Source organism: Eutrema salsugineum, unplaced genomic scaffold (assembly GCF_000478725.1).
Source record: "Eutrema salsugineum unplaced genomic scaffold, Eutsalg1_0 scaffold_12, whole genome shotgun sequence".
Taxonomy (NCBI): domain Eukaryota; kingdom Viridiplantae; phylum Streptophyta; class Magnoliopsida; order Brassicales; family Brassicaceae; genus Eutrema; species Eutrema salsugineum.
The window spans coordinates 6,349,528-6,361,973 of NW_006256895.1; the positions used below are offsets into that span (position 1 = coordinate 6,349,528).

A 12,446-nucleotide genomic window follows, 5' to 3' on the forward strand; every position below is an offset into this window, starting at 1 on the left:
GTGTCTACCACACATTGGATTGATAAACCCTTTATGCTGCAAAAGCTAAGGGATTGATAACCCCTATTTAGAGCTTAAAAACCTCTAGTGAATAGAAATCCTCTGGTGGGAGTTCGTAGTGCAAGTACTTTAGCTACCGCCTAGTCTAGTGCTAACCACAAATGAGCTATCATGCGTAGTGTAGAAGCGTGCAGGTCTAAATCATCATAGTTTTCTGTCAAACATTCCTGAAAAATACTAAAGGTCGCATAGGTTACATATTAAAATTTAAAAATTACTTGAAAATTAAAAACAAAGAAAGCAAATGATTAGTACGGATAGACATCCTCCCCCAGACTTGAATCACACTGTCCCCAGTGTGAAAAAGTTGGTGAGAAGATGGTGAATAAAAGCAAGATAGTATAAAATAAAGGAAAAGAAAAATATAATGATGATAGAACCGTGATGGTGGTTAAATGACAATGAAGTGCTGATCAATCACTCTTCCTCCGATGTGTCTGCCGCGAATTGGTGCTGCTACTGTAAGACGGTGACGACGCGCACAAAACGTCGTCCCTGTCTCTCAACTCTGCTGATAACACCTGATTTTGACCACTTTTATGGATCACTTTCAATATCTTATGCAGGTGTTTTTACTCAGTTTTAAAGGTTTTATAAGTGTTTTCTATTTTTTGGAGTTTTAAAAGGTTTTTCAGGAAGCTTGGGACTTTGGAGTGCATTTAGGAGCAAAAGTACATTTTTGGATAAATTCAGGCCGTCAGAAGTTAGGCAACCAAAGAAGACCTTCTCACTGTCTGATCATCCCCAAATTTGGGTACATTATAGATGAGACAACCAGCTTTCCAACACACTTTGGATCAAAGCAATCCAACGGTTAGATCTCTCGATATCATCAATGCACTGAAGGCCGATCAACACAAGCCTAGTCAAGCACAAGTGCTTTCACCCGCGGCCAGCCTTCTTCCCAGCGCGGCTCAGGAGGTCTCACCCCCGGTGGACCTATGTCCGAACCTCAGGAGCCCAACTAAGGCCCCACTTCCTGCACCTATTTTACAAGCCCTAGACGCCCAAGACTTGGAGAAACACTATAAATACTCATTTTTAGGACTTTTGTAAAAGAGCCACTTTCTTCTCTTTGAGAGAGAACTCATTCATAGTTTTAGGTTTTATTTTTATGCCTTTGTAGAAGCTTTTCATCGCCATACTGTCTTCAATAAGAGAATTTTTTCTGCAACTTTGTTTCTTTTACTTTTCTTCTTCTTAGTTCTAAACCGATGATGATGTCTACCTCAGCCATGTCTGAGTAGTCACCTAGTTGGGTGAAAGGGTAATCCAAAGGGATCCCATGTTCGAATGACATCTAGGTTTTTAGGAAAATGGATTTTGATTCTTAACATGATTCTCCCATTCATCCAATTCTCAAAGCGGTGATTCTGGATTGATCACCCAGAATCCGATCCTAGGTTTAATCCGAGCCACGAGAGTATTGTATATGGGTTGCCTGAAACGGATCTTATGGATGTCCCCGTTGTAGGAGACAAAAGCTACCTACGGAGGATACGTAAGCAGAGATGGATTCCGATCTACAAAGCATGATCTTGTTCTGGCATGAGAGCGAGAGTTAATTGCCATGAACAATTGATTAGATGATTAGGGTGAGAGTTGGCTAATCTTACATGTGTCTTTCCTAATTTCAGAGTCATAGAAAATCCTTGCCTAAATTCCTTGTGTTTTAGAACATGAACCCTAAAGATGAACCTTGAACCCAACGCTTTTTCCTTACTATTTTTCAACCAATTTTTACTTAAAGCTCTTTTTAAATTCTCTACATAATTAGATTTGGTGACAAACCAAAACCCCTTTTTATTAGATTAGGTTTACAACTGTTTTTAGCATCAGTTAGAAGTCCTCAACACACAGATCTCTGTGGATTTGATCCCTAAGTACTACTGCGTTTCCTGTGCACTTGCAGCTTGTCTAGGGTAAAACTTGTGTTGCCCACTGCACTCACATCAAGTTTTTGGTGCCGTTGCCGTGGATCTGTCGCTGTTGACTTGACTTCTTAATCTAATTTCAATCCTAAACCTTAAGATTTTCGAGTTCTGCTGGAGATTTTCTAACTCCTCTTTTTATATTTGCTTTCTTTGCTCACATGTGCATGAAAACTAGGAGAGATCCTGACGAAATCGTATTGCCCTTAGACAAGATTGACAAACACGAAAGAGCACTTAGGAAACTCAGACAAAGAACGCTCAAGATGGCCAATCCTAATGCCCATCAGGAAAATCTTTTAAATCGTGACCAGGAGGATCACATTGGAGATGATGACCATGATTCAGTTCATGGTGACGACCTAGATGCTGCTCATGAAGAAGATGGACAGCCACAACTCGATGAAGAGGGAAACCGAGTTCCTCTAAATCGTGCTCAAGCCGCTGAAAATCAAAGGAGACAAGACTAGGCCGATGTTGAATGAAGAAGGAATGATGAAAACATTGTTCCACCAGTTGTTAGAGAAGCCAATCGACCAATACAGCTTGCTAATCCTGCGAGAATACAGCCTCGGAACAGACTCATTGCCGATTTTGATGCACCTCACCAACACTTTCAAAATCGATCAGCTATTCAAATCCCTGTTCCAAGAGATAATCATGAGATAAAACCTCAGATAGTCTTTTTGGTGAAGCAGAACCAATTCCATGGAATCTCTACTGAGCATCCAATGGATCACATTGATCTTTTTGAAGAAATCTCTGGAATGGTGAGAACAACTCCAGAAACTGTGGACTATGTGAAGTGTAAGCTTTTTCCTTTCTCTCTATTTGATAAAGCTTTTAGATGGTTGAAATCTATGCCATCTGGTTCTATTACTTCATGGGAAGAATGCAAGTCAGCTTTCCTGAACCACTTCTACACCAAGTCAAGATCGAACCAGCTGAGAAACAAGATACAAAGCTTCCAACAAGGCCCAATAGAATCATTCTATGAAGCCTGGGAGCGATTCAAGGAGTATGAGAGAGACTGCCCTCATCATGGTTTCTCTAGAGCAAACCTGCTAAGCACCTTCTACAGAGGACTTCAGCAGAAGTATCAACCTTCTCTTGACACTGCCAGCAATGGAGATTTCAGTTCAAAAACTATACCACAAGGGAGAGCACTCATCGAAAATCTGGCTGTAGCTAACTGCAACAACAACCCTGAGTATGACAGATCAAAGAAGACTATCACTAGTCATGAATCAAGGGAGATTGCTGAGCTAAAAAGCATGGTAAGTCAACTTCTTAAGTCTCAAAACAAGAATAGACATGCTTGTGATATTGCTGTAGGAAATGAAGAAGATGGAAGATATGAAGAAGATGGCATGTACCAAGAGGAAGAAATTAATTTTATGGGAGCCCAGGCATATCATAATCGATTTAGTCCAGCTTTCAACAACAACTTTAGGAACTCTGGTGCCAACTTCAACAATCTCTCATACAGAAACCAAGGGGCCGAAAATCAGCCCTATCCACAGCAGCAAAGGAATTTTCAAAACAAGTTTCAAGGTGGAAACTATGGAGGAGGAAATTTCCAACAAAGACCAGCATTCAATCCACAACAAGCACAGACCAGCTCATTAGAAGCAACCCTTTCCCAGCTAAGTAATCAGGTAAAATCGCTTGAACAAACTATGATGCAGACTACTCAAGGCAATGAGAAGTCATTCAGGGAAATGGGGGTGAAGATCGATTGTATCTACACTGATTTGAATGGGAAGTTCGAATCTCTTGCGACTCATGTCAAGAAGTTGGAACATCAGATAGGTCAAACCGCAGATTCAATGAAGAGACAACCAGGATTTTTATAAGGAAGAGTAGAAGATAATCCAATGAAGTTCTGCAATGCTATGACAGCAGTTTTGGAGGAAGAACCTGTCGCAGACTCTAAGGAGAGATTGACACCTGAACCTCTCATAAAAGACTCTGAAACCGAGCATGAGAGAAGCCGAGTCATTCCAGTTAAGGTACCCAAACGCTTGCCTGACCAAAGACTCAAAAAGTCTAAGGATCCAGGGCATTTCTCATTCACTTGTTCAATCTTTGGAATTGAATTTTCAGATTGTTTATGTGATTCTGGTGCTAATGTGAATGTCATGTCAAAATCTGTTGCTGAGAAACTTGGTATAGGTACATTTGTCCCATCTCCAGTAAGGATAATCTTTGGTGATTCATCTCAAAAGAGAACAGAAGGAATGATCTAGGACTTGCCACTGATCATTGGAAACAAAACAATCCCAGCCGATTTTCAAGTCTTGGAGATGGACAACGACAAAGACAGACCTTTGATATTTGGTCGCCCATTCTTAGCTACAGTAGGTGCTGTTATTGACCACGCAAATCGCTGTTTAGTTTTCTTAAATGTGGACAGGAGAAAGTTCTATAAAACCACACCAGACCAAGCTCCAAATCAAAGGGATAAGGACAAGAAGAAGGTGATGGAGGACAAGAAGGAACTAAAAGCACTTGCATCTAGGCAATTTGGGAACATCAAGATAGTGGTGCCACCAGACATCAGCAAGGAAAAGGAGAAAAATCTTGAAGGAATTGTTGAGAAGACAAAATATATCCTCAAGGATGCAAAAATCCTCAAGAAAGGAAAAGAGATTGTGATTCAAGTTGAAGGAAATCCAAAGTTCAGGCTAAGAAGGACCACAAGGACTCTTAATTCAAGGAGTCTTGTCTCTTCCTCTCAATCCTAATCCTGCCAAGAGTCTAGCTAAAAGACTTTAAACAAAAGCGCTTAATGGGAGGCAATCCATTTGGTATGATTTTCTTTTCTTTTTATTTCTTTTCTATATGATTTCTTTTTTTTATGCATTTCAGGCTTTCATAAAACCCAGAAAAACCAAAAACATTCAAAAAACCAGAAAATACAAAAAAATAGGAGAAGAAAGCAGGAAAACGGGAGAAATCGGGAATTCCCGGGTAGCATTTGCCGCGGCCGCGATCAATCCAGCCGCGGCCAACCCGTCTTTTACCGCGGCCCGCACATTTCAGCCGCGGCCCAGCTCGAGTTTACCGCGGGCGCGTGCACCTGGCCCGCGGCTGGCCCTGTTTTGGTCACAAGGCGAGTTTTCCCTGTTTCCCGTAAAACAGAACTTCAATTCCCCGTTTATTATGGGATTTAACCGAGAAGTTCCCAGAACATAATTTCCGTGTTATAAACGCCAGGTAAGTCCTCTAAAATTTTAAAAATAATTTTTTTCTTAGAAAAAACACCTTCTTAAAAGAAAAAGAGAATTTAAAAGATCAAAAAGGTCTTTTCTCTTCAACTTCCCCAACAAGCTTGGAGATCTAGAGAAAAAGACAGATTTCAAACTTGACAAATCCTATCCAAATTTTCGAACATATCTCACTCTTTTTCAAACGAGATTTCAAATCTAGCATCACATAACACTTTCATCAAGGTATGAGCTCAAATTTCTCACTTTTTCTTAAGAACTCAGATTTAGGGTTTTCTTAAAATGAGTAGAAATTCACCTTAGGATGATTGGAAACTTTCTTTGGACTTAAGGCTAGACTACTGGGTAGTTTAATTGCATGATTAAACACTTAGACCATAGAGATTTGAAATTTTCAAAAATCTGAGATTTGAACTTTGAAAAAAAAATTGAAATTTGGAGATCTGTTTGGTTCAGCTTTGCAAATCTGGATTGTTTGGTTCTTGTTGATAGAAAAGTAGACTAGATTACATGTGAGTGAGCATAAAACAACATCCTGATTTAGAAATCTCATGTGTTGAACATCAGTATATCGAACTTGAACATAAATTCTCAGATTTTGTAATGTTTGATGCATTTACAGCTTGTTTGTCATGATAATGTGTTTATGATTTCTCTGTAAACACCTTGTTCATAAAAATCGATACCAAAGCAGCTTGATTTATCCTTAGTCTCGAGAATCTCGTTTTTGCAGGTCATAGATCTCACTCAAGTTCGACTGATTCGAACCAAGAAGAGCCCTCATGCGAAAAAAACCCCCATTCGCAGGAGACATATGATGCATTGAACGAGACACAACTGAGTGAAGATGAGCCTCTATCTATCTTCATTACCACGCAAAGAAGGATCTTTTCAGGAAAGATTGAGCAGACCTCCACTCAGCTATCTTTCCCAAGAAGAGTCAAGCCTTCCTCTAAGCTGAAAGTGAAGTATGTTGGTAAAGCCATAGACCCATACATCGATTACTTGGCACAGCTTAAGAAGCTGAAGATCAAGCCAACTCCAGCAATTGACTACTCAACTCTTGAGATGCTTGGAATCAAAGAAGATGTGATATGGTATCTTGATAGGCTTAGAATGAGATCATTCATGGAACAGAACTTTCAGACCTATGAGAACCACACCAATGAGTTCCTTGCATCAGCAACTTTGAGCTACAAGAAGAGAGCTACTCCTAGAGCTCTAGATGGCACACTCTCCTTCTCTATTGGAGGTCATCCGTACTCTCTCACCATCTTAGAGATATGTGATGTTTTGAAGTTGCCTTATTATGATGAGATTGCATTGGAGAAGGATCCAGATGAGGATCTTTGGAAGCTAATGGGTTATGGAGTTTATGACAAAGGAAGGTCTAAGGCATCATTACTCTCTCATCCTGCTGTTCGCTATGTTCATAAGCTACTAGCACACACTGTGTTTTCACGAGCCAATCAAGCGAATGTCCTTAAGCCAGAGTGGGTGACACTACAGCTACCATTCGCAGATCACCCCAGGTTTCCTTGCTTTGCTTACATCATTGCAAGGAACCCAGTGAAATTTAAGCATGAAATGCTTACAACTGATTGTTAGGAGTACTCACCAGCTTTTGGGAGCATCATCACTTCGCTTATGATAGCAGCAGGAGTTGATTTTTCAGCTGAGACACCTCTTCGAAAGGATTGGTTTGATCTTTCTCATTTCTCTAGAGACAGGACTATCACCAGGGCCAATATGGATCCAATTGGATTTGCTTACAAGTTCTCCACCAGTTCCACCGAGTACAGGGTACTACTACCCTCGGATTCAATGCCCCATCTCTGAGATGGTTCAAACCCAGGATGGAAACCAGAGACCAGCGACTTCCTAACATCTTTGCCACTCTTACCAAGAGAGAGGTAACAGCAAACAGCAGGAGACTACAGCCTGCACCATCCTCATTTAAAGCCAGTTCTTCTCATTTCAGAGCATCCACTAGGAGTGATGCAAAATTTGCAGCTTTGAAGAAGAAGCTTGACCAGCAAGAGAAGATCAACAGGCGCATGAAGAGACTACTTAAGAGTCGCCGGTCTGATGACTCCTCATCCACAGAGACAGATGACAGCCATGAGACATAGGCGCCTATCCATCATCACATCATGCCCATGGTTCTATCACCATTTTCTTTTCTTTTATTTAGACTCTTTTGCTTTTATTTCACCATCTTCTCACCAACTTTTTCACACTGGGGACAGTGTGATTTAAGTCTGGGGGAGGATGTCTATCCGTACTAATCTATTTTTCTTTGTTTCTTATCTTTTTCTGTAATTTTTTAAAAAATTTCTATGCTTATTAAAAGACCTTGAGTATTTTTCAGGAATGTTTGACACAAAACTATGATGAGTAAGACCCATGTGCTTCTAGACTTTTCATGCTAGTTTCTTTTGTGGTTAGTACTAGACTAGGCGGTAGCTAGAGTACTTGCACTACGAACTCCCACCAGAGGATTTCTATTCATGGAGACTTGTCCTGACAGGATAGACTAGCTCATTTTACTTGAACATAATCTTGACATCTAATTTTCTCATCATTGGTTTTAGCAGGCATCATGATACACATCTAGGACATCTTTACATCATTATTACCACTCTTTGTTGTCCTAGATGGCCAGTTCATCTTTAGCTGGTACCACACCCTTTACCCAAACCTTTATGTTTAAACTTCACGCATTCTCTCTTTAGCTCTTTTGGCAGATATGTGCAAAAACGCCGGAGAGGGAGGAACAACATGGTTTTCAGTCACTGAAGAGAATGACTGAAGAAATTTGGGAAATAGGAGTATCAGCAATCATATCAAAGCTCGATGGTGCCTCAAAAAGCTTGAATTTAAAGGTAAATTTTGTGCCTCCTAAGACTCTATGTCAAAAGGCGGTTTCCCCTTCAAAAAAAAAAAAGAGAGAAAAAAAGAATGAAAGGAAAGGAAACTAAAAGCCTAAAGAGTCTAGGATGACCGAAATTATTTGAAGCAAAGGCTACAAGTATTCATTTGTGAGCATTGGGTTTTAAACCTGGACAAAAATCTAAGTCTGGGGGAGTTATGAGGAGAACCTGAAGAAGAGAGATCAATAATCCTAAAGCAAGAAGAATATGACTGGAAACTGTGGATATCAACAGCTCCACCCTCTCTTGCTGTTTTGCATAATGTCTTGTCTCTTCAGAAAAGGTAACCCTAAACACTGAAAGTCTCACCTTCTAAAACAGCCATTTTGAATACCTAGCCTTGATTGCCTTGCTAAACTCCTTTTGATGAGAACCACTGGAACTTATAAATGAATGTTAAGAGCTAGTTGACTGGAGGATAGGTTTAAGTGTGCAGACTTTCGCATGACAGATCAACAGACTATTTATGCTTGTGCTTTGGTGAGAATTTTCTAGACTATCCTTGATTTGAGCATAATGACTAACTCTAGTTTAGAAGCATGATCTCTGAGATTTTGTTAGTTCCTACGTTTTTCAAACCTCTTTTCCAGGTTCAGATCTTTCGTTTTGTTTGAGGACAAACAAAGGTTTAAGTCTGGGGGAGTTGATAAAACCTGATTTTGACCACTTTTATAGATCACTTTCAGTATCTTATGCAGGTGTTTTTACTCAATTTTAAAGGTTTTATAAGTGTTTTCTATGTTTTGGAGTTTTAAAAGGCTTTTCAGGAAACTTGGGACTTTGGAGTGCATTTAGGAGCAAAAGTACATTTTTGGATAAATTCAGGCCGTCAGAAGTTTGGCAACCAAAGAAGACCTTCTCACCGTCTGTTCATCCCCAAATTTGGAAATTCTAGAGGAGACAACCAGCTTTCCAACACACTTCGAATCAAAGCAATCCAACGGTTAGATCTCAAGATATCATCAACGCACTGAAGGCCGATCAACACAAGCCCAGTCAAGCACAAGTGCTTTCACCCGCGGCCAGCCTTCTTCCCACCGCGGCTCAGGAGGTTTCACCCCCGGTGGACCTATGTCCAAACCTCAGGAGCCCAACTAAGTCCCAAGACACTTCTTGCACCCATTTTACAAGCCCTAGGTACCCAAGACTTGGAGAAACACTATAAATACTCATTTTTAGGTCTTTTGTAAAAGAGCCTCTTTCTTATCTTTGAGAGAGAACTCATTCATAGTTTTAGGTTTTTATTTTATGCCTTTGTAGAAGCTTTTCATCGCCATACTGTCTTCAATAAGAGAATTTTTTCTGCAACTTTGTTTCTTTTACTTTTCTTCTACTTAGTTCTAAACCGATGATGATGTCTACCTCAGCCATGTCTGAGTATTCACCTAGTTGGGTGAAAGGGTAATCCAAAGGGAACCCATGTTCGAATGACATCTATGTTTTTAGGAAAAGGGATTTTGATTTTTAACATGATTCTCCCATTCATCCAATTCTCAGAAGCGGTAATTCTGGATTGATCACCCAGAATCCGATCCTAGGTTTAATCCGAGCCACAAGATTGTTGTATCTGGGTTGCCTGAACCAGATCTTATGGACGTCCCCGTCGTAGGAGACAAAATCTACTTATGGAGGATACGTAAGCAGAGATGGATTCCGATCTACAAAGCATGATCTTGTTCTGGCATGAGAACGAGAGTTAATTGCCATGAACAAGTGATTAGATGATTAGGGTGACGAGAGTTGGCTAATCTTACATGTGTCTATCCTAGTTTCAGAGTCACAGAAAATCCTTGCTTAAATTCCTTGTGTTTTAGAACATGAACCCTAAAGATGAACTTTGAACCCAGCGCTTTTTCCTTACTGTTTTTCAACCGATTTTTACTTAAAGCTCTTTTTAAATTCTCTGCATAATTAGATTTAGAGACAAACCAAAACCCCTTTTTATTAGATTAGGTTTACGATTGTTTTTAGCATCAGTTAGAAGTCCTCAACACACAAATCTCTGTGGATTCGATCCCTAAGTACTACTGCGTTTGCTGTGCACTTGCAGCTTGTCTAGGGTAAAACTTGTGTTGCCCACTGCACTCACATCATCTGCGCTCCAGGTCGGACTGTGTGCATGGTGATGTAGATGATGAAGTATGGTCGGTGGAAACTGATGGTTGATATTGAGCATGTTACACAGTCTCGGGACTGATGCTGAAGGTATGTAAACTTGGTGCTTCTCAGTGCCAGTGCAATACTTGTAAACGAACCTATCTAGAACAGAAATGGCACGAGCGATAGTGTGATTGCGAGAGAGATAGAGTAGGTCATACCAGTCGTCGGGAAGTGGATCATCAGATGAGAAATTGAATCCAACAGCCTGTAGTATGGCTGTAATAGCGCTCCCATAAGCAGTAGTAGCATCCTCACATCCATGTTAATCATTCTTCACCTTCACCATGTTCTGTGCTATAATCCAGGCAAAGCAGGCAAGTCAAGGGTTGTCCATAAATGGTGTCTGAAGTGTAATGATCTGAGTCTTCATAACACACCCTCTAGAGAAAATCATGTGTGCTAAGAGCTTGTGCACAACTCTCACTGTGGGATGAGTAAGGATAGCTGACTTGGATCTCCCGCTATCATAGACGCCATGACCCATCTCTCTCCATAAGTCAAAATCAGGTTCTTCTACGAGATGAATGTCATCAGTGTATGGAAGCTTAAGAGCCTCACAAAGTGCAGAAACGGTGAGTGAGTAGGACTGTCCACGGATAGAGAATGATAGGACACTGTCAGATGCTCTAGGGCTCCTCCTCTTCGTGTGGTGAAGGGTGACGGTTGCTAAGAACTCGCGGACTAGTTCGGCATAAGTTGGAAGATTCAGCTCCATGTAGGGTCTCAACCTAAGTGCATCGATGTACCAGATGACATCTTCTCTAATCCCAAGCATCTCGAGTGTATGATAATCAATGCAGGGCGTTGGTTTGATGTTCAGCTTCTTGAAGCGCCTTGCATAATCAACTCTTGGGTTAATCTCCTTCCCAATGTATCTGATCATTGGTGGCTTGGGAATCGCATGGGCTTCTCTTGAGTGTTGGAGCAGCCTCATCACACGACCTCTTGTTCTCGGTATAGCTCGGCTAAGCATGTACTCTCCAAGAGTACTATCATCAGGTATTGCCTCGGAGCTGTCACCAGTGCGATGGCTTCTCCGAGACTCGGTTGGTTCCATTTCTCTTGCTAGAAAGAGAGATTTGACGATATATTTGAAATCAGCCTTGAAAAAGAGTTAGGTATGGTCCAAGAATTTCTTAAAAAGCTTAAGAATTGAAAAAGATGTTCTATCTCCTAAATCTCCAAGTATTTTGGAAGACAAGAGAAAAAGGAGTTTTGATCCATAAAGTGCATTTCCTTTCTTTTAAAAGCGTTTTTGTGGCAAAAACGGGGAATTCTCGGGAATTCAAAAGCTTCAAGAAACTTACCTCACTTGTTTGATACGCAACCGGAAATTAAAAACTTATGGAAAATCTGCATGGGCTTTCCAGGGAATGTTCCGCAAATTTCGGGAATCACCAGAAATCTCTGAAAAGTAACAGGAATCGGATGTCCCGTCTCAACAACCAACGGCCACGGTCAGGTGGCGCGCGACCGCAGCAGTCCTAAGCTCGGCCGCAGTAACATTCACGGTGCCGCGGTCGAAGGTGTGTTGGCCGTGGGTCGGTTGGTCGCGACCGCGGCCCATCCTGCGGTCTTCGTCCATCTTTCAGGTTTTTATCGGGCCGAGCAGCTAAAAACTTCTCCTTTTTTCAGTTTTTCTATTTTTCTGAATTTTTTAAAGGTACCTGAAACTAAAAAGAAAAAGGAAACATAAATTTCAAAAAAGGAAAAGAAAACTAAAATAAAGTGTACCTAAATGGGTTGCCTCCCATCAAGCGCTTTTGTTTTAAGTTGTTTAGCTCAACTTAGGCTTAAAAGATCAGGTTGGTCGGAACTCCACTTGATGTGCCTTTATCATTTTCGGGTGCTGGACATTTGGCTTCTTCTTCTTCTTAAGGCACCAGCTTCTTTCCTTTACTCTTCTTTCGTACTTTAACGTTGTTTAAAACCTTTTTTGTGTTCTCGATCAGTTCTTGGATCTGTTCCTCGCTAGACTCTACTTAATCTAATGGAATGATGATCTTAATTTTTTCAATAGGTCTCGGCTTCTCCTTCTCTTTCTCCTTTGGCCGTTTTCCTTTGCTTGGAACATTGTCTGGGACAGTGGAATAAAACTTCTTTCGGTCTACGTTTAGGAAGACAGCATGCCG

General features: G+C 40.8%; 1 non-coding gene across 1 annotated transcript; it reads right to left on the minus strand.

The window, feature by feature from the left end:
• Positions 1–2,933: 2,933 nt before the first annotated feature.
• LOC112089511 lies at positions 2,934–3,039 on the minus strand. The gene has a single exon (XR_002901149.1). It is a non-coding gene; the product is annotated as a small nucleolar RNA R71 (small nucleolar RNA).
• Between the last annotated feature and the right edge of the window lie 9,407 nt (positions 3,040–12,446).